This window comes from Protopterus annectens, chromosome 8.part1, assembly GCF_019279795.1.
Source record: "Protopterus annectens isolate FY-2018-M chromosome 8.part1, PAN1.0, whole genome shotgun sequence".
NCBI lineage: Eukaryota > Metazoa > Chordata > Ceratodontiformes > Protopteridae > Protopterus > Protopterus annectens.
In genome coordinates this window covers 328,524,536-328,547,831 of record NC_056742.1, presented here as the reverse complement: position 1 = coordinate 328,547,831, position 23,296 = coordinate 328,524,536, and the positions used below count along the sequence as shown (strand labels likewise).

Below are 23,296 nucleotides of genomic sequence, written 5' to 3'. Positions count from 1 at the left end.
GGGTAAAACTGCCTTCCAGTTTATAGCCTGCTACAGACCACCCTCCCAAACCCAGGAACCCCACTCGGCCTTCCTGAGAACACTGGAAAATATGAAGGTCTCTCCAAACATTATTATACTGGGCAACTTCAACTACCCAAACATAGACTGGGAGCATTACTCTAGCTCCAACACCCTAGCCCAAAGGTTCCTAGAATTTATAAACTCAAATGCTATGGAACAAATTGTTACCACTCCCACAAGAGGGGAAAACATAATGGACCTGATCATCACCAACGTGGGGACTCTATGCTCCAGACCGGAAGTGTATCCCTCACTGGTAAGATCAGACCATAAACTAATCTCACTGGATATTCACTTTCCGACCCCACCCCCTGCCCAGAAAACCACAGTGAAAAACTTCTCTAAAGCAAATTTCACACTCCTCAAAACCAAGATGGAATCCTTCAAAGCCCCCGGGCCTGTGGAAAATACGGTGCAGACCGCAGAATCCTTTATAAACACATTCTATGAACACCTTCAGGAATGCATGGATCATGCAATCCCAAATAAAACCAAGACCCAATCCTCCAAAGGTAGACGTCCTGTCTGGTGGACCCCAGCCATAAACAAACTATACAATAGAAGGAGGAAGCTACTACATGATAGAGCAAAATCCCAAAAAGGGAAGGCATCTCTGATCAGTATTAGCAAAAAACTACGGGCACTCATAAAATCGTCTAAGGCCAGCTTCGAGAGAAAAATTGCACAGGACACTAAGGATAATCACATGGCTTTCTTTAGTTATGTTAGGAACCTGGGTGGGAATTCCCAGATATGCTCAGAATTAGTCCGAAATGACAAAAAATACACCGAACTCACAGACATTGCCAACATCCTAGCTGACAGGTTCAGTGCAAAGTTCTACACCCCCTCCCCACCAAAAGGGCAAATATCTATCCCAGCAGAGTGCTGCCCCCCCGACATCTCAGATGCTCAAGTAAGAGCCACCCTCTCCAAAGCAAAAAACACAGCATCAATGGGACCAGACGGTGAACTGGGCTGCATCCTACATGAACTCCAAGAAGTGCTAAACCCAAACATAAAACTACTGTTCAATCTCAGCCTTACTACAGGATATGTACCTAAAGAGTGGCATACAGCAACAGTGGTCCCTCTCCACAAAGGTGGTGCCTCAACGGATCCTGGAAACTATCGCCCCATAAGCCTGACTAGCTTGGTCTGCAAAGCTATGGAAAGGATCATCATGGACCTCATAAATAAAGATATTGGGGACCTACAGACACTGGATCCTACCCAGTTCAGCTTTGTTAAGGGCAGATCCTGCCTCTTAAACCTGGTCAATTTCTTTGAAACAGTCACCAAGGCCATTGACGTGGGGAAGGTGGTCCACACAGACTACCTGGACCTCGCAAAAGCCTTTGATACAATACCCCACTCGGGCATTATAGATAAGCTCACCAGCTTAAATATAAACCCCTATGTCACTAGATGGGTTGCAAACTGGCTCAAGGACAGAACCCACATGGTTAGAATTGCTGGAGCCATGTCAGACTCCAAACCAGTTACAAGTGGCATCCCACAAGGCTCAGTTCTGGGACCTCTCTTGTTCGGTATATATTTCTCGGAGGTACAGGCCAACACGGAAGGACTGTGGCTGACCAAGTTCGCAGATGACTGCAAACTGGGCGCCATAATTGTCTCTCCAGCCAACACAAGCATCCTCCAAAAGGGCCTCATAGAAACAGACAACTGGTGCCAGAGCCATGGCCTCAAACTAAATGCCAAAAAGTGTATAGTCATCCCCTTTGGCAAAAACAAAGTGCCCACAAATTACCACATAGGTGGTAATCCATTAAGTACAGAAGAAGTAATTAGGGACCTGGGGACCCAAGTTGATAGCAATCTCTCATTTGACAACCACGTGGCCAAAGTGGTTAGAAAAACATTTTATACAGCCCACCTAATCATGAAGGGATTCACATCTAGATCAGGGGAAGTAATCGTGCCTCTTTACCCATCCCTCATCAGGACCATAATTGAGTACAATGCCCCTTTTGGGATGTACCTTACCAGACACCTGCAGCAACTGGAAAGACCCCAAAAGTACCTCACCAAGAGGATCAAAGGGCTCAAACAGATGCCATATGCTGCCCGGTTAAAGAAACTCCAGCTCTACTCAGTGGCATACCGCCTGCTCAGAGGCGATCTGTGCCTGATGTATAAATCCATGTCCAACCCGGAATTAATGGACATACTGCACCTCAGAAAATACAAATCCCATCGAGCTATGCGCTCGAGAGACTTGAACCTCAGCACTGAAATAAATAGGACATGCTGGAGGGACAGATTCATAACCCAGAGGCTCCCTTTACTCTGGAATAAAATCCCAGTCCAGGTTAGGCAGAGTCCCTCATTGACTCTCTTCAAGAGGAATCTTGATGAGTGGATGGGAGATCATAGGTTTACCCCGGGTATCACTTCTGTGTCACTGTTAGACAGAGGCACAGTATACTAACCTCAAAAAGTGGCATAGTAAAATTAATTTAAAATGGGTGGCGAAAACCAAACACACTCTGGCTAGGCTTATAAATGCCCTAGGGCAGATAGCCTACTATGAACCTATGAACCCAACTAATTATACAATTATATAGGTTTTTAGGGTTCTTGTACACAGACCTGAAGAAGTCTAGAAGGACGATAGCGATCTTTGCTAACAATAGGTTATGAAAATAGAAACTGATTTTTACATGCAAAATGTATATGTATATATTTATATATAATTTTTGATCGCAAAATGAACTAAGGTTGATATATTTCCAGCCATGTAGTATATTGCCTTGGATAAAATCACAGACTTAATAATCTACTTAATAATTTGGTTAAATAAGATGTACCATAAAGTACTTTAGGGCTATATATTATTATGACAGCTACTAGGTAGGGCAAGACCAGCTCGAATGTCACACTGATGGGGGAAGGGAATGTGAATTTAACATGTGTACCAATAACACTTTGTTTTACAGCACAATAAACCACTCCCATGCCTGATAAAAAGTATATATATTTAGAAAGCTTGTGAGGAAATTATTACTCTATTTTTGTTTTACTTGGATCGCTTGTCTGTGTACTTAATAAAGGATTTTCGACTGGAAACAGATGGCCTGCCTTGCTTGGATTACTTTTGAATACTTAGTAATGCTGTAGAATTATATATTTTCTATTATTACTTTTTGACTTGACGAGTTTACGTTCGCTACTTCTACTACTATTGTCTGATCTGATTAATATACAGTGATTAACTAGAAATATATGGACTGAAAATCTTCCACACAGAGAAGTTTCTTACACTGTTTTATTTTATATACACTCTGACATGTTTTATTTGTATTATTAATTAGCAGTATAATTTATACAATTAATGTTACATTTATTAGGTATAGCAGCTACATAAGACAGTTCACTTTTGATTTTGTAGTTCAGTTTATTGTAGATTTAGCCTAGCACATTTCTTGCATTTCTAAATGTAGATGTGGTAAAATGCTGATTATGCTTCTTTCTAATTTTTTCAGATTTTTTGAATATTATGAATTTCATTTTTTCAGTGTATTTATTTGCAATGCAATTTCCATTATTTTTACTGTAAATAATGATATCTGACTTTTATCATTTTTTCCTAATTTTTGATTTTTTTGTTTTGTTTGATGTGGATTTTTTTTATAATTATTAGTTTCCTTTCAGTTCTCCCTTGTTTATATCAGTATTCTTAACTTTTCATTTAATTATTGAATTTTGATATTCATTATACACTATTGTGCTTTACTAGTGGTAGTTGCTTCTTCTGATATGTCTTCTATTAGTAGGTATTAACTCTGAGATTGTTGTACTTTGGATTTTGTGGTATAGTCTGAGATGTTGCAGTCTTGGAATTTGTACACTTTTCATATTCTTGCTTACTCTGTGTCAGTATTTTTGGAGTCACAAATTTGATTCTCAGAATTTCAGCAGGAGCTGTTTCACTTTTTCCTTTTTGTAGATGCGTTAGTCAGTTCTTCCATATTTTTCTGTTTTTATTGGTTTTTTTTTGTATTTTATTTTATTGAGTTTTTTTGCTCTGTTCTTTTCTTTGAATATTTTCATCATTATATTTTTTGATATTGTAGAAGGTTTCCTGTACATTTGTGGAATGTTTAGTAAGTTGTTTATGTTTTAGTTGCTGTATTTTATAGATATAGGTATTGATTGTTGTGGCCTTGCTTGAAATTGTTTGTGGTCACATATTCATATTGTTATTGGTTGTGTTTTTATTAGTGTTTTAGATTTATTGAGTTTTTTCCTGATATTTGTGCTTTGTTTATATGGTTGATTTTTATGTAGTAATGTTTTTGTTTTATACAATAATCATACATTTCCCTTTGATTTGCATTGGACGTATTTATTCATTTTAATGTTGCAGAAGTTTGTATTACTGTTTTGTGGTTTTCATTAGTTTCCTGCAGTGCTGTTCATTGGTTTGCTTTTTTGAATGTTTATTTTTCTTTATGCAGTGTATACTGCAGTTTACCATTGTAGTTTGATGCTTATTATACATTAACGTCTGTGTGATTTTTCTCATTATAATATATAAGGATACAGATCTGCCTTGGTTTGTAACATTTTGTTAGGCCAATAAAATCTACATGCACATATCTTTAGCTGATATAATTAAGCTATACATATTTTTACTGTATATACTTTGTACTAGATATGTGTTTTAGTTTCAACCTTTAAGAAGCCTCAGCTTTGGATAAATTAGGTTTTTTTTTTAATTTTTATCTTATTTTTGGCCCCTTATATTTCTATAATCTGACTATGTATCTCATGTAACATTCTTCCTCCAGGCCAGAGTGGCCAGCTTCCTTCTGAAAAGAAGCCACATCGCTAGAAGACAACGGAGATAAATACCTCGAATTCTGGTTATGAGCAAGAGCCTGTCTTTCTAACAACAGTTTCCTCAGTGCCCATTAGATTTTCTGTTATATGCAATAAAATCCTTCTTCTTATTGCTGGGAGTCACAGTCCAATGTTAGAATGTCTAAGTCAATGTAATTATATACTTCAGTGCACCAGTAGCTCCCAGTTAGAGTGCCATTCATTTCTCGATGCATAGACTCATAGAGTTCTAGTTCAAGACACAAGATTTGTAATATTAAGCCTCCTTTGAGATAGTGTTACTATGGGGGGGAGGGGGCAGATTCTCCTAATTATGCCAAGTTGCATGAGCCAGCACTGAATGCACATTCACATTCCTCCCCAGCTGGCATTCCAGGTTCCTGGTCAATAATCAATTCTGACCCATTTGGATCAAAATCAGATCCAAAAGCCTTGCACCAGCTGAACTGGCTATAGCATGCATTTTCATTGCTGCAAGCCATACTTTTTCCTGACCATACCTGTTATAGTGATGTTCTTGCACATGTTAAGTGTTAATTCTAGTGGCTTATCTTGCAAATATTATATAGTTTTATTTTCTGCTTCTAATACTGAGGTAGTATTTAGGGCATTTAAATGTTGGGCTATTTTCTAATAACCTTTATGATTTTTAATGTTTTATCTATAATTACAGTCTTGGTTTAATTTTCTAATGTCAGGTGTACAATCACTGATTCAGTAACATTTTGGGTGCAGGACTCAAAACTGTACCACTTTACTATTGCAATACATCATCAAAATGATTTTGTAAAAAGCTTAACAGCTGCAAGGACGTTCCTAGGTTCATAATCATTTTACTTCCCTTGTCAGGAGACAGGAAGCTTTAAGTTAAACCATGGGTTTACATCCTAGGTTTGCTTCTAGAAACATAAAGAAGTGTGGTCTGTTTACATTTTCATAATTTGATTTTCAAACACACTTCTGAGACTGGGTTTTCCAATAATAATCCTGTTCTACCTTGAATACTGATGATGAGCTTTTCATCATCTTTACTGAAACATATATGAACTTGTCCTTCTTCTAAACCTCTTGTCTACAGACTAGCACATTGAGTAAAAACATAAGTACATTTTTTGCACTGGTTATGGTAACTGACACAGATATACTTTTTCTTCCTGACATCTTTGCCATACCCAGTCTCTGTCATTATTGACCAACAAGGATCAATGTAAAGTATAGGTCATAGGTATCGGGGAATGATAGCAATGATAGCTTTCTGTATCAGTATATCTATCTAAATATATATATATATATATATATATATATATATATATATATATATATATATATATATATATACAGACACACACACACACACACACACACACACACACACACACACACGCACGCACGCACATGCACACACACACACACACACACACACACACACACACACACACACACACACACACACACACACACACATGCACATACGTGCATGCATACACTCATATAAATATGGGGCTATTTTACAACATCAACAACAACAACAACAAGATTTCAAAACATTAAAATTAATATGGTGGAGAATTGGAGATCTGAAATGTCAAAAAATGCAGAAAGAAGCCCCCCTGCACCTCTCCACATCTCCTGTTAATTATATATTCCAACTCTGAGAACATTTACAATGGGGAAAAGGGCAAATACCCCAATCCCATCTATATTTGAATTACATGAGCTCTGCATTCTACTCACTGCATGAAATAATATCTAGATTATTGTAGCAGCCCTAAAAGAAATAGAAAAAGTGGGAAATGGGTGTATTGCAGGTACTAACGTGCAACACATTTGCTCTAAATGTCAATTGTCCTAACTCCTAGCAGCATGAGCCTACTTATTTTCCTAGCTCCTAATCAAATGAAATTTCATCTAACCTATCTCATTAACAGAAAATACTTGTTCAAGAGTAGTTTTTGCAAGGGGACTTTGCCCTCACTAATGCTTTCCTTAAATATATTAACTTACAGTCACCCAACCACAGACAAACTAAAATATGGACAGCAGTGATTCACTGTGTGTGATGTTTTCTCTTCTCTCTCTGCAGCTGTGTGACCACGGTCAATGTTCAAACCCAAGCTGGTCAAGGCAAGCAATATAATCTGCATGTTTCATCAACAGAGGTAACTTTAAAAATGAAAAAAAAAATACAGTTGATTTCTAAGTAAGATAAAAGACATAATGATAGAATATCCTGCATACAAAATGGATTCAGATAAAATAGTTGTGTTGCAATAAAACATTCATTTTCGTGCATGATATCTTACTGTAGAGTGTCCATGGTCATCATGGATACAGGACATGAGGTACATAACAAAGACAGGACTGCGTGTATTGGATGATTATGAATGGAATATTTTAAACAGTGGTTTTCAAATAGCATGAGTGCTTGCTGTTGTGATCTGGCTTAGGGCAGTATTCACTTTTCTTTGCCCATTTACAATTATAATGATGGTAATGGGGGAGGGGGGGTTAAAATCTACTTTAGAATCTATTGACCCTGAATCATTTTTTTGTTTGTGAACATAGAATGCTTTTTAATTCATACCATCATATACTGAAAATACATTGCAACCCTTTTATCACCATTACATACATTATAAATGTAGGCACACATGCAGCCATATACACATAGACACACACACACACGCAATCTGATTTTTTTTCATTTGTTTTTGCGTATGTCCTACATGGACAGGCTCAAAAATCTGCAACTATTCTCTGTCTCATATCACCTACTTAGAGGCGATCTCTGTTTTTTGATTTATAGAGCCATGTCTGACCCAGGTCTGTTAGAAATGCTACATCTAAAGAAATCCCAATCCCTCTGCACCACAAGCTCCACATACCTCAACCTCATTACCACAATCAACAGAACATGCTGGAGGGACAGGTTCATAACCCAGAGACTGCCCATGCTCTAGAATAGACTTCTCATACAGGTCAAGTAGAGCAACTCACTGGGTCTCTTCAACAGAAATCTTGATGAGTGGATGGGAAAAAGAAAATTTACCCTGGGGGTCACTCCAGTGGCTCTACTCGACAGCGGCACTGGGAACTAACATCAGGTAGGACAATGCCAGGGAACTTCTATGGGGTAGGCTTGTAAAGGTTCCAAGGCCATTAGCCTAGTACACACCTATGAACCTATGATGTTTTCACTGTATTGCATGGAATGCATCCTCATAATGGCTGTCATCTTTTATAGCGTTTTCATTGAACATTCCACAAATAATGTATTTTTATCTGTTTTCCACATAGACAGTAAGATACATATTTATTTTCTTAACACATACATATTGTAATAGCACTGAAGTCTGCCAGTAGTATTTCTTGCTATAATAAGCAATTACACAGCAGCATAAAACAGTAATACAACTGTGTTGTTCCATGACTAACATAAGATAATGACTTTCTCTTCTCAGAACATTTTTTCACTTTGATGTTACACTACAGGTATTCCTATATAATAGTATTTATTTATTATTTATTTATTTTTCATTTGTTTACTGGGAAAGTCCGACTTGGAATGAAGCCAATTTTCAGCAGAGGCCTTGGGGAAAAATGCTCCAGATGCATGTCTTTGTCATGTGGGAAGAAACCGGAGCACACAAAGGAAACCCACACGGACACAGGGAGGGCATGCAGACTCTGCACAGAAGGCACCCTGACCAAGAATCAAACTGGAAAACCTTGTGCTGTGAGGTGACAATGCAACTGCTGCACTATTACACCATCAAATAGTGTAATATATCTCATGTACTCAGGCAACCTTTTAATCCTTAAAGAAATGAACACAGTATGTGAGAGATTTACATACATAACTTCCTTGGAGGTAGAAAATCTCACTTACAAACAAAGCTGTCTAGAACACACAAACACACACACACAGACACACACACACAGACACACACAGACACACACACACACACACACACACACACACACACACACACACACACACACACACACACACACACACACTACATCCTTCAGACATACCTGTCATGACACACATAGACCTTCTAATGCTAAGACTCTTAAAATAATCTATTCCTAACCTCAAAGACCTCCTTAGCCATCAAATGGCAGCACCTACACTTAGCGATCACTAAAGCACACACCAAAAGCAGCACCCAACACCACACATAAGCATATGTCCAATGATCCCCAAGAACAAAGCCCATAAGGCAAGTAAACACTTTGTGTAGTACTCCTGTCATAGGGGATTCTATTGTACAACACACATTTGCCCCTCTCAGTAACCTGGGCAAGGAGAAGATAACGATTTGAGAGCTAGTATCTACAATGTCATGCAAGTGCTCAAGTCACTGCACCATAGGTACCAATAAGAGTCTATCATAGTCTACATGAGTGTAAATGATGTCTAGCCAGAGTATCAAATATATTGGCCCTAGAACTCACCAATATGGGGGAGTGTCACATCCCTACTTGCATCATGTCCTTATTGTTGAGGTCAGACCACAAAGCTGTCTCCCTTGAAATAAAAATCAACATGGAAACCCCAGATAAACCCAAAACAGTTAGGAACAAGTCTAAAGCAAATTACATCCCATTAAGTGCCAGTTTGTCAAAATGTATAGCTCTCCCAAACCCCAGGAACACACCTACCTATGCATAACTATTTGCAGAAACTCTGTACAAACATTGAAATGGCTGCATTGAGGCTGCCAAACATACCAGAAATAAGCTGAGATCTAACACCAAAAACAACACCCACTGGTAAAATCCTTACCTTAACAGGGTATATAACAAAAGAGAAAACATCATGGTCAAACTCAGAAAGAACAGCTCTCATAGAGACAAGTGCTCTCTAATTCAACTAAACAAGAAACCAAGAGGTCTAATAAAGTCCAACAAGGCCATTGACAAAGTCAAGATAGACTCCCAGGCTAAGGACATTCACAAGGCCTTTTTCAGCTATGCCAGGAACCTTAAAGGTAGCACGCAACAATGTGCAAAACTGGTGGTAAATGGCACAACCTTCACTGACCAGGCTGATAAAGTGAATCTAATGGCAGATAAATTTAGCTGTAATGTCACCTACCACTCACTCTATTACCTCCTGTGAAATTCCTTCTAGTATATCACCTCAACTATCAACAGGAAGTGGGTCCTGCTGGCACTCACTAAGGCCAGAAACATTGCTTCATTGGGCCCTAACAATATCCTGAGGTGCCTCATCAATAGCCTAAAACATGACCTAGCAAGATCACTTGAGGCACTCTTCAACTACAACATAAAAACAAGTTACATGCCAAGTGAATGGAGGGCTGCAATGGTCATCCCTCTTCATAAGGGCGGACCATCAACCAACCCCATGAACTACAGACTCATTAGTCTGACAAGTCTAATATGCAAAGCCATGGAATGAATTATCATGGGAATGAACAACAAGGACATTGACTACCTATAGGTAGAGTTAACATCCCAATTTGGCTTTGTAGGGGAAAATCTTGCCTACTCAACCTGGTAGACTTCTTTGAGAGGATCACCAAGGTTATGTATGAGGTGAAAATGGTGCACACTGCCAACCTTGACCTGGCCAAGGCATTCAATGCAATGCCCTACTGAAATAGTGTCGACAAAGTCTCATAACAAGCTATAAATCCTTACAAAACTCACTTGATTGCTGGCTGGCTCATGAATAGGACCCAAGAATTCAGGATCAGTGAGACCACCTACACTAGGAGATTGGTCAGCAACAAAGTACCCCAGAACTCCTTTGTTGGGCCCTCTCCTATTTGACATTTACTTCTCAGATGTCAAGGCTAATGTCAAAAGCCTCTGGCTCACCAAGTTCTCAGATGACTGTAAAGTGGGAGCTATCATAGATTCCCCCTTGACACCAACATCCTACAAGAGGGTCTAAATCAAACAAATGACTGGTGCCAAACCTGCAGACTAAAATTCATCAGAAAGAAATGAATTATAGTGCCCTTTGGGAAATCATGCACCCAAGCTATTTATTTCATTGATAAAACTTCCCTAAGAGTTGACCCAATTGCTAGGAATGTTGGAGCATATGTAGGCAGTAATCTAGCCCTCGGCTAACACATGGCCAGGATATTAAAAAAAATAAATAATTCTGTGTTGCCCAACTCATAAGCAAGGTTACGGCATCCAGGTCCAAAGACATTACAGTATTACTCTCTCTTATCAGACCCATCTTTGAGTAAATTGCCATATTTGGCATGCACCTAAACAGACACTTGCAACATTGGAATGCCCTTAAAGGTACATCAACAGGAGAATCCAGAGTATGAATACCCTGTCCTACCCAGATTGCCACAAGGCCCTATCTTTATACTCAGTCTCTTACAGGTTACAGAAAGGTGATCTATACCTGCCATATAAGGCATCCTCAGATTCAGCTCTGATAGATCTCTTACACATATGCAAAATAAAAAGCACCAGAAACACTAGATCCGAGAACCAGAACTTTGTTTGTGACATAAATAGAATGTGCTGGAGAGATGGATATGTGTGTCAAATGAAACCAGTGCTATGGAAATAGCTCCCCATCTACATGAAGTAAGTTCAGACCTGAACCTATTCAAACAAAACCTTGATCATTGGATGAAAAGTTGCAAATTCAACCCCAGTCTCAACCCAATGTCTCTTATGGACAGAGGTTGACAGTAAGTAAATTAATCTCCAACTAACACACCCTCCCCCCACATAACCCTTAGCTACCTCCTTACTAACACACCCCACTATATAGGCATCCAAGGATTTGAGGGACAACATTGGGTTGAGTTGCATGGCTAGGCTTGTAAAGACATTGGTGGTTGTTTGCCTATGAATGTATAAGAACCTCCAAGTTCCTCTACAAAATCAGTGTATGGTATTCTACAGATCATACTATCCCATGTTTCAAAATTAAACTTAATTATAGATTATTATTTGAATTACTAATAAAGTTTGAAGTTCACTGCATCATAGCAAAACATACAACACAGCACACTGAAATACCTCAGTAGTATTATCACAAAATGTAAACTGGCCATAACCCAAAGTATCTACACAAATGTAGATGAAATAAAATAGTTATTTTCTGTAAAGGTTCAGGTATCCTGTTCTGTCCACTTCCCTTTATATGCATTGCACTAATTCTGAGAAAAGAACAGAATGCACATTAGTGCTTCATTGTATCTCCAAAATGTAAAAATCCTGACACACCTGAAACTGTAACAGTTTTCTGAGGCATGCCCCTCAAATGTCCCTGATTTTACCTTATATTTTTGCTCTGTCACTCATAAGGTTTTTAGTTTTCTGGTAAATCACTAAGAATTACAGCCAGTCAATATTATCAGACTTTAGAGTTTCATACTTGTTCAGAGAGTGCATGTTGATGTAAACATATTCTATGAACTTTCTAAGTGAGTTAGTGTAGCATTAAAAAAAAACTGTCCCTGATTTGGGCCTTTGTGCCCTTATTATTTTTACTTTGTTTCCATTTCTTGAGAAAAGAACTTGATAACTGCATTCTGAAGCAATCACATTGGAAAACTGCAGAGCTAGGAAAGCACATCACACCGTGTTAAAAGATACAATTAGGTAGCAATTTTGAGAAGGAAGTCCTAACGTGGGCTGGGACATGCTGTCTTTTTCCATGTTAAAAGATACAATTAGGTATCAGTTTTGAGAAGGAAGTCCTAACGTGCGCTGGGACACATTGTCTTTTTCCATGTTAAAAGATACAATTAGGTATCAGTTTTGAGAAGGAAGTCCTAACGTGGGCTGGGACATGCTGTCTTTTTCATTTGCAGTGAAAGTTGCCACCCTTCTGTTCAAAACAAAACATGGTATAAACTTACGTAATTTTCTTTGGCTGTGGCATTCTTGTAAACATGACGTGGTTTGTAATTATAAAAAATGTTTACTTTTCATAACTTCAGACAGAATAGTACAATTTAGTAACAGATATTGTAGATATGTGTTAGTCGTCATGTGGTGAAACAGCCTAAGTCACATCTACTGGTTTGCAGCATCAGAACATTAAAGTTCTGTAGACCGTCCATCCTTCAGTCTGTGGTGAATTGATGCTTCATCTTCCAAACTGTTGGCAACAATGACATTTCTAGAATATTCTATTCAAAATGCATAAGCACTTGCATGGAGTGATATCAGTGTTAGCAAAATTAAACATTTGTCAGTGTCATCATTATTCTGTTGTATGTATATTCATTTAATAACAGTAGTATAAAATTAACTGTATGCATATTCATATAATAACAGTAGTGTATAAAATTACGTGTATGCATAGTCATATAATAACAGTAGTGTATAAAATTACCTGTATGCATACACAAAATGCATTGGCTTATCAGGTAGGTCAGATTTCACATCTGAATATATTTTATATATTTTCTGGAATTGTTTTCTGTTTCTCATCTGTCCTGAAACTGCTTCCCCCCTGTTCCTGTTGTGAAGTTTATAAAAATGGTCTAACAGCTTCTATGTTATCTGATTGCTTCAAGGGTTGCTGATTTAAAAATAGTTTCTGTTTGTAAATTCCTGCATACATTGTTGGAAACTCCTGGTGTTCTGGTTGTTGTGTGATTCTCAGACAATCTGGAAATATATCATTGATTGATAAGTATATTTCTTGGCATTTTAACCTTTCAGAGTTCTGCATTGTCTTCATTTTGCCTGACTGAATTATTTTATATATTTTCTGGCATTGTTTTCTGTTTCTCATCTGTCCTGAAACTGCTTCCCCCCTATTCATGTGGTGAAGTTTATAAAACTGGTCTAACAGCTTTTGTGTTATCTGATTGCTTCAAGGCTTGCTAATTTAAAAATAGTTTCTGTTTGTCAATTCCTGCATACACTGTTGGAAACTCCTGGTGTTCTGGCTGATGTATGATTCTCAAACAATCTGGAAATATATCACTGATTGATAAGTATATTTCTTGGCATTTTAACCTTTCAGAGTTCTGCATTGTCTTAATTTTGCCTGACTGAATTATTTTATATATTTTCTGCATTGTTTTCTGTTTCTCATCTGTCCTGAAACTGCCCCCCCCATTCTTGTGGTGTTGTTATAGTTGGTGGCTTTGCAGTTGCCCACCCCTACTGCAATTTTGATCTGGGGCACACCTCCCAGTCTGGTGTTCACTCTACTTAATACAGAGAGAACATTTGAGAAGGCCAACCCACTTAGGTTCTTAACCTTGAATTTTTCTTCTGCTCCTTCTTCCTCTCTCCTTGCACTTTACTTAAAAAAATTGCACTTTATTTTGCTTTTGCATCTTCTTAAAAGTACTCAATTGTATTTATTCTGCTCCATTTATTACTGCTTGGTAGCAGCCTGATTAAATTGTAACTGATATTCTAAACCTTTTGTTTTAAGCATTTGGGCTCCAGACCAGTTGTTTTACATTAAGAAGGTTTGTGGTCTGCACTGTTGTGGCAGGACAGGTAGCTTGCATCCTTTTAAGTTGGGAATTGCTGATTGAAGGCTCAGTGTCTGTTATTCTAAAAGTGTATTAGTTCTGGTTAAAGCACTTGAGCTTCAGGGCAGTTATTTTTCATTAAGAAGGTTTGTGGTCTGCAGCTGTTAGCATTGTCGCCTCACAGCAAGAGGTTCTCCCGTTCCATTCTCAGCTGGAGTGCCTTCTGTGTGGAGTCTGCCTGTCCTCCCCGCGGTCGAGTGACATTAAAGTAATTTATATAGGTGTGAATGTGAATGGGCATGCCTTTGTTGAAGGTTGGGCATCGGGCTGGCAACTTGGCACAATAAAAATCCACTGCCAATCATGAGCAGACCAGAGTTCTGCTGTGGCGACCCCCTAACCGGGAAAAGCTGAAAGTCACTGTTGTGGGAGGAGAGGCTAGATTCCCCTTCTGAGCTGGGAATTTCTGGTTAAAGGCTTATTGTGCATGCTTATTTGAGCTGTTTCTTTCTGAAATTGGTACGCCTTGTTTGCTATAGCATAGACTAAATTCAGACCTGCTGAATCTAGCTTTGGTTATATAACTTGAGCACTAATCCAGACCATCGACCTGCTGAATCTAGCTTTGGTTTTATAACTTGAGCACTAATCCAGACCATCTTTTTTTGGAGAAGGTTCCCCTGCACCCTAATGGCAGAAGTGTGCAGTTAGAAATTGACTGATCAAAGACTGCTGGAACGGGGCTCAGTTTTTAGCTTTTTATTTGTTAATTGGTTAATTTGTTTAAATCAGTTTGCTCATTTGCTACTGTTTCTTTCTGAAATTGGTGCGCCTTGTTTGTTGTAGCATAGACTAGATTCAGACATCCTGAATCTAGCTTTGTTTGTATAACTTGAACACTAATCCAGGCCATCTTTTTGGAGAAGGTTCCCCTGCACGCTAGTGGCAGGATTGTGTAGTTAGAACTTGTCTGATTGAAGACTGCTGAAACAGGGCTCAGTTTTGAGCTTTTTTGCTGGTTAATAGTTATATAAAAAAATTGCACTTCATTCATCTGCTTTTATTGTATTTGTGTTTCTTCCTACTTTATTACTTTATTTTGCTTTTGCTGCCTGTTCTTAAAAGCACTTAATTGCACTTATTCTGCTGCATTTATTACTGCTTGTTAGTAGCCTGATTAAATTGTAACTGTTATTCTAAGCATTTGGTTGAAGCACTTGGCTTCAGACTACTTGTTTTACATTAAGAAGGTTTGTGGTCTGCACTGTTGTGGCAGGACAGGTAGCTTAAATCCTTCTAAGTTGGGAGTTGCTGATTGAAGGCTTAGTGTCTGTTATTCTAAAAGTGTATTAGTTCTGGTTTAAGCACTTGGGCTTTGGGTCAGTTATTTTACATTAAGAAGGTGTGGTCTGCACTCTTGTGGGAAGAGGGGGTAGATTCTGCCTTTCTGAGCTGGGAGTTTCTGGTTAAAGGCTTATTGTGCATGCTTATTTGAACTGTTTCTTTCTGAAATTGGTACGCCTTGTTTGCTATAGCATAGACTAAATTCAGACCTGCTGAATCTAGCTTTGGTTGTATAACTTGAGCACTAATCCAGACCATCTTTTTTTGGAGAAGGTTCCCCTGCACCCTAATGGCAGGAGTGTGCAGTTAGAGCTTGACTGATCAAAGACTGCTGGAACAGGGCTCAGTTTTTAGTTTTTTATTTGTTAATTAGTTAATTTGTTTAAATCAGTTTGCTCATTTGCTGCTGTTATATTAAAAAAAAAAACACTTTATGCATCACCGCTTAGCTAGGGTTAAACTATTCCCAGCACCATAAAGTCTACTCTTCAAATTTTCCCTTAGAACTAGCAAGTTTTTTAGTTTTAGCACTCAAATCTGTTTATTTGAGCTCAGCACTTGTTCAGAACTTGTAAGCACTAAATAAGCTATAAATTACTACACCACTCAACTTTCCTCACTTGTCTAGAGGAAAACTATTTTTAGTACTTAATAAATAAGCACCTATCCAGGCATGCCTAAGGGTCAGCTCCCAGTGTTTTTTCCTGTCTACCTGATGAATCTGGGCACCTTGGGGCAATGCAGCATTTGCCTTATGTACACAGACAACCATCTTCTCCTACCACCCAACACTACAACCTTTGAGAGATGCACTTATATAGCTAAACTGGAAGCAAAGCTCTCTTCACCCAAGGCTGGACTAGACAGTCAAGGGGAGAAGGTAAACACTTGCACCACACCACACTCATCACATAGTCTCTCAAAACCTGCACCACCAAAACAGATACATAGAAACACAAAACACATCTACATTCACAGAGGCTCTCAATAAAAATCTTCTCAAGCAACAGAGACCTCCAAAACAGAAACTCAAGTAACCTCCACCTCCAAACACAACCCAAATGACACATAGCCCACAAACTCAGTGTGCCACTCAACCACAGCCCATAAGACATAACAACGTACCCAACATTCTAGTCATAGGTGACTATAGTCAGGCACACTGATGTTCCACTCACCAGGCTAAACAAGGAAAAAGTTACAGTCAGCTGCCTGTCGGGTGCAAGGATCTGCCACATAATGCATGCACTCAGGTCACTCCACAACAAGTACAAATATGACTCTGTTATTGTCCATGTTGGTATGAATGACCTGAGATGTACCTCCCTGGACTACATGAAAAGAGACATGGAGGAGCTCTCTGATCTTGTAGCCTGGCAGGTAGGTATGAACCTAGCCCTGAGTAGCATCCTGCCATCACCTAGAATGATACCGCAGTACAAGGACAAAATGATTAACTTCAGCAATTGGCTAAGCTTCTGGTGTCATTCTAAGGGGATCCAGTATCTTTCTGCCTGGGATCACATGATTGACAGACCACAATGCTTTGCCAGAGATGGCCTGCACCTGTTGCCCTTGGGATTCTGGATACTGGCTAAGGCTCTTGCCACCCCTATAGTGCCTTTTTTAGGCAAGGTTCAAATGACAAATTTACCACCGTAACAGGTACAAGCAAGCAAAATCTAAGTGTAATGAGAGGCACTCCTTAAAATGGAGAACATCGACATCTGTGCAGTGACAGAAACCTGGTTTAAGACTCCAGAGAGCACCCCTGCATTACCAGGCTATAATTCATACCACACCTTTTGGCCACCTAACCTGGACCGAAACACTAAAGGTGGAGGTGTGTCCATATTCATTAAGGATATCCACATCTCCAGGCTAGTTGCTCAGCATAATTCATCCGAGATTATCCAAGTGCAACCAACTCTGGGCAAGAAAGCAATCCAAATTGTAACTTGCTACAGGTCCCCCAACATGCCCCAGGATTCTCACTCCTCATTTCTTGATACACTAGAAAATATTAGGGTAAAACCCAACACCCTAATAATGGGTGATTTCAACTACCCCACCATTAACTGGGAAAACTACTCATGTATTAACTCTTTTGCTCAATGTTTTCTGGAATTCATAAATTTCAATGCCTTGGATCAGCTTATCCACACCCCCACCAGGGGCAGCAGTATCCTAGACATGGTCATTACCAACATGGGTGACTGGTGTTCTACACCAGAGGTCAATCCCTTGTTGGTCAGAGCTGACCTCAAGCTAATCACCCTAGAAATCCACATCCCGCCCCCACCCCCCCATTAGGGAAACCACCATAAAAAATGTCTCCAAAGCCAACTTCAAGCTTCTTAAGACAGAAGTGGCAAACTTCACAACACCCATGCAGACGAACAATAGAGGTATGACTGCTGAATCCTACACAAATGCACTTTATAAGCACTTACACGAGTGCATAGATTGTGCTATCCCTAACAGAACCAAGATGCTATCCTCCAAAAAAAGAAAGCCAATCTGATGGTCCCCTGCCATAAACAAACTCTACAACAGAAGAAAGAAACTGTTGCAAAAAAAGAGTAAAATCCCATGACTGGGGGAACTCCCTGGTCAGCCTCAGTAAGAAGCTAAGGTCCCTCATAAAATTCTCCAAAGCTAGTTACGAAAACAAAACTGCCACTGATTCTAAAGACAACCACAAAACATTCTATAGCTATCTCAAGAATCTCAATGGCAACACTTAGATCTGCTCTGAGTTACAGCACAATGGCACTAAATATACAGAAACAACTGATATTGCCAACATCCTGGCAGATAGGTTCAGTGCTAACTTTACCCCCCTCTCACTCCCTAAAGGGCCCATCTCTATACCGGAAGAATGCAAAGTTCCTGTAATCATGGCTGCACAGGTAAAAAAAACACACTCTCCAATGCCAAGAACACAGCATCCATGGGACCTGACAACATCCCAGGCTGCGTTCTACTTGAACTACAGAATGAACTGGCACCCCACCTAAGCACCATGTTCAATGATAGCCTCACCTCAGGCTTTGTGCCCACTGAATGGCACACAGCGATGGATATCCCACTCCACAAAGGGGGAGCCACAACAGACCCCAGGAACTGCCCCTCCATTAGTATAACAAGCCTGGTCTGCAAGGCCATGGAACGTATCATTATGGAACTTATAAACAAAGACATTGGTAATCTCCAAGCTCTGGACCCACCCAGTTCGGGTTTGTAAAAGGCAGATCATATCTCCTAAACCTGATAGACTTCTCTGAAGCAGTCACCAAAGCCGTAGATGAGGGTAAGGTGGTTCACCCAGCCTATCTAGATCTCACCAAGGCTTTTGACACCATCCCCCACTCTGGAATTATAGTTAAACTCACGAAACTAGTTATAAATCTCTATGTCACAAGATGGGTTGCCAACTGGCTCACTGACAGAACCCACACTGTGAAAGTAGCAGACTCCAAATCCAACTTCAAACCTGTGACAAGTGGAGGACAGAGTTCAGTCCTGGGTCCTCTCCTGTTTGGTATCTACTTTTCTGAAGTACAGGCTAACACAGAAGGTCTTTGGCTAATGAAGTTCGCAGATGACTGCAAACTAGGAGCCATAATGGAAAAACTCCTAACGATGTGGACATCCTACAAAAGGGCCTCATTGAGACAGATGCCTGGTGTCAAAGCCATGGCCCCAAGCTCAATGCCAAAAAGTGCATTGTCACCCCCTTTGGTAAAAACTCTGTACCCATGAGCTACCACATAGATGGTAGTCTGCTTAACACTGAAAGTGTGATAAGAGACCTTGGGAAACAGATGGAAAGTAGTCTCTCCGTTGATAATCACATCGCCACAGTAGTCAGGAAATCCTTCTACATGGCACACCTCATCACAAAAGGTTTCTCATCCAGGAAGAAAGAGGTCATTGTTCCCCTCAACTCGTCACTCATTAGACCCATTATATTGTACAACACCCCATTTTGTATGTACCTCACAAGACATCTACAACAACTGGAAAGGCTGCAGAAATACCTCACAAAGAGAATTACTGGCCTCAAACAGATGCCCTACGCAGACCGTCTCAAAAAACTCCAGCTTTACTCCATCGCATATCGCCTACTTAGAGGCAATCTCTGCCTAACATACAAAGCTATGTCAAACTCAGAGCTGTTGGACATGCTCCACATAAAGAAATCCCAATCCCCCCAAGCTACATGCTCTAGGGACCTAAACCTTGTCACCACAATAAACAGAACATGCTGGAGGGATAGATTCCTGTCCCAGAGACTTCCCATACTCTGGAACAAATTACCTATCTATATCAAACAAAGCTCCTCATTAGCATTCTTCAAATAAAATCTTGATGATTGGATGGGAAATGGGAAATTCTCCCTATGGATCACTTCTGTGGCTCTGCTTGACAGGGGCACAGGAAAATAATTTTCTTGGGTGGCGAAAGCCAGGGTATCTTTTTGGCTAGGCTTATATAGGCCCAAGGGCCAATAGCCTAGTACCTACCTATGAACCTATGAACCTATGAATGAATGAATGAATGAATGAATGAATGTGTTATCAGTCTTCTGAATGTTAATTTGAAAACTTCCAAACCTATGCAGGTATATCCTCCAATTGTGCAACCTGCTTGTGAGATAGCAAGCTGCAGTGTTTCAGCCAAAGGTAACAAATACTCTCTTTCCACAACACAATACATTGAACATATCTAACAATGATATCTAAGTCTTGCTGACAGCGGGGTTGACCAGGTAAATAGTCTCGTTAAGAACTCTTTTCAGCCATAGCCCAGACCAGAAGCCAAAACAGGGAAAAAGATTTCTAGATGTATTGTATACATTATGATGTAGAGTGTATATCAAAAAGGTAAAGTAACATATTTTTTGCTTCTAAAGATGAACATTTTTCAAATGACAGGTTACCAGGACATGACTCCGTTACTTAAAATGTGATGAAGGGCCTACATATGTTTTTTTGGTTCCTTCTGAAACAATATGCCAACCTACTAATAGCAAACACAGGCTGGTCTTTTCTACTTAATTCTCATCTGTCTGTTAGTCGAGCAGGTTGCAGGGTTTTTTTTATTCATTATATACTGTTATCACTACTAGTAATACTAGACAGCATCCTTCAGGATTTGAGACCTAGGGAGAAAAGCTGCACGCTATTAGATACCCTGAAAATCATGCAAACTGAACATTACATTAAATTAAGATACAAATTCACAGGGTGTTACTGATATAATGTGCATGCAGTGATACGCTGAAAATGTTTAAAGGACAATCCAGGTTTAGATTGTAATATGTCATCTTTATGTGACTTTATCAACATGCTTTCTAGGTAAGGAATGGCTAAGACGAAGAGCACCACTGAAGTGTTCACTCATTTGAATTCATGAGTTCAGTATTGCATTAAAAATGTTTGTATTTATTTAGCAGCCCTGAATGTAACAAAGAAGTGTCTAGTCCAAGTGTTTGCATGATAGTGGCTTGTGACACTCTTGCTCTCTCCCAGTAGCTTTGAATGGCAAGTACTCTACCTCCCACTAGCCCAGTCCAATTTATTTACCTATCCCTTCCATCTGACCTTAATGAACTGCATAGACCTACAGAGACTGAACTCTAAACCTAACCTCCCTGTCTCTCACTCTGCCCCTAACCCTATGTGTTAACACAGCTCCCTAACCTATCAAATCATGTGACCTAAATCCCATTCCCATTTTCTGCCTGGGGTTGCTGTACTAACCTTGCATGAGCTCAGCTCCCATGTCTGGGTCAAGTGTGGCAGCTTCACTCCTTCTGCATGGCTGCACTAACCTTGCTTGAGATCAGCTCCTTTGTCTGAGTTAGGTGTGTCAGCTTCACTCCTTCTACATGGCTGCCACACCTTGCCTGAACATGTAGAGTTCATTCATGAGTGGTATACCACCGGTGGAAGCTACCTGATGTCTGAATGTCAGGCTGCGAGACAGTGGTCATTGGGGCACTTGTAATAGAACCCCCCAAAAAAACATTCTTTGTAACCATTAAGTGACACCTGAGGTCAATAACAAAGGTTATATCAAAGGTAAAAACTACACCGTGACAATGGTAGTCCTTATTAAGAGATAGATAAGTTGTCAGCGAAGAAATCAAAAGAGCTATTAACAAATAAAACCAAGACCGAATCCTCCAAAGGCAGACGTCCTGTCTGGTGGACCCCAGCCATAAACAAACTATACAATAGAAGGCGGAAGCTACTGCATGATAGAGTAAAATCCCAAAAAGGGAAGGCATCTCTGATCAGTATTAGCAAAAAACTACAGGCACTCATAAAATCGTCTAAGGCCAGCTTCGAGAGAAATATTGCACAGGACACTAAGGATAATCACAAGGCTTTCTTTAGTTATGTTAGGAACCTGCGTGGGAATTCCCAGATATGCTCAGAATTAGTCCAAAATGACAAAAAATACACTGAAACCACAGACATTGCCAACATCCTAGCTGACAGGTTCAGCGCAAACTCCCCCCCCCCACCAAAAGGGCAAATATGTATCCCAGCAGAGTGCTGCCCCCCTGACATCTCAGATGCTTAGGTAAAAGCCGCCCTCTCCAAAGCAAAAAACACAGCATCAATGGGACCAGACGGTGTCCCGGGCTGCGTCCTACATGAACTCCAAGAAGAGCTAAACCCAAACATAAATCTACTGTTTAATTTCAGCCTTACTACAGGATATGTACCCAAAGAGTGGCGTACAGCAACAGTGGTCCCTCTCCACAAAGGTGGTGCCTCAACGGATCCTGGAAACTATCGCCCCATAAGCCTGACTAGCTTGGTCTGCAAAGCTATGGAAAGGATCATCATGGACCTCATAAATAAAGATATTGGGGACCTACAGACACTGGATCCTACCCAGTTTGGCTTTGTTAAGGGCAGATCCTGCCTCTTAAACCTGGTCGATTTCTTTGAAACAGTCACCAAGGCCATTGACGAGGGGAAGGTGGTCCACACAGCCTACCTGGACCTCGCCAAAGCCTTCGATACAATACCCCACTCGGACATGATAGATAAGCTCACCAGCTTAAATATAAACCCCTATGTCACTAGATGGGTTGCAAACTGGCTCAAGGACAGAACCCACATGGTTAGAATTGCTGGAGCCATGTCAGACTCCAAACCAGTTACAAGTGGTGTCCCACAAGACTCAGTCCTGGGACCTCTCTTGTTCGGTATATATTTCTCGGAGGTACAGGCAAACACGGAAGGACTGTGGTTGACCAAGTTCGCAGATGACTGCAAACTGGGCACCATAATCGACTCTCCAGCTGACACAAGCATCCTCCAAAAGGGCCTCATAGAAACAGACAACTGGTGCCAGAGCCATGGCCTCAAGCTAAATGCCAAAAAGTGTATAGTCATCCCCTTTGGCAAAAACAAAGTGCCCACAAATTACCACATAGGTGGTAATCCATTAAGTACAGAAGAAGTAATTAGGGACCTGGGGACCCAAGTTAATAGCAATCTCTCATTTGACAACCACGTGGCCAAAGTGGTTAGAAA

The 23,296-nt window shown here is 40.0% G+C and overlaps 1 long non-coding RNA gene across 1 annotated transcript; it reads left to right on the top strand.

The window, feature by feature from the left end:
* Positions 1 to 489: 489 nt before the first annotated feature.
* LOC122810082 lies at positions 490 to 21,997 on the top strand. The gene is made up of 2 exons (XR_006366050.1): positions 490 to 575; positions 21,934 to 21,997. It is a non-coding gene; the product is annotated as an uncharacterized LOC122810082 (long non-coding RNA).
* The last annotated feature ends 1,299 nt before the right edge of the window (positions 21,998 to 23,296 follow it).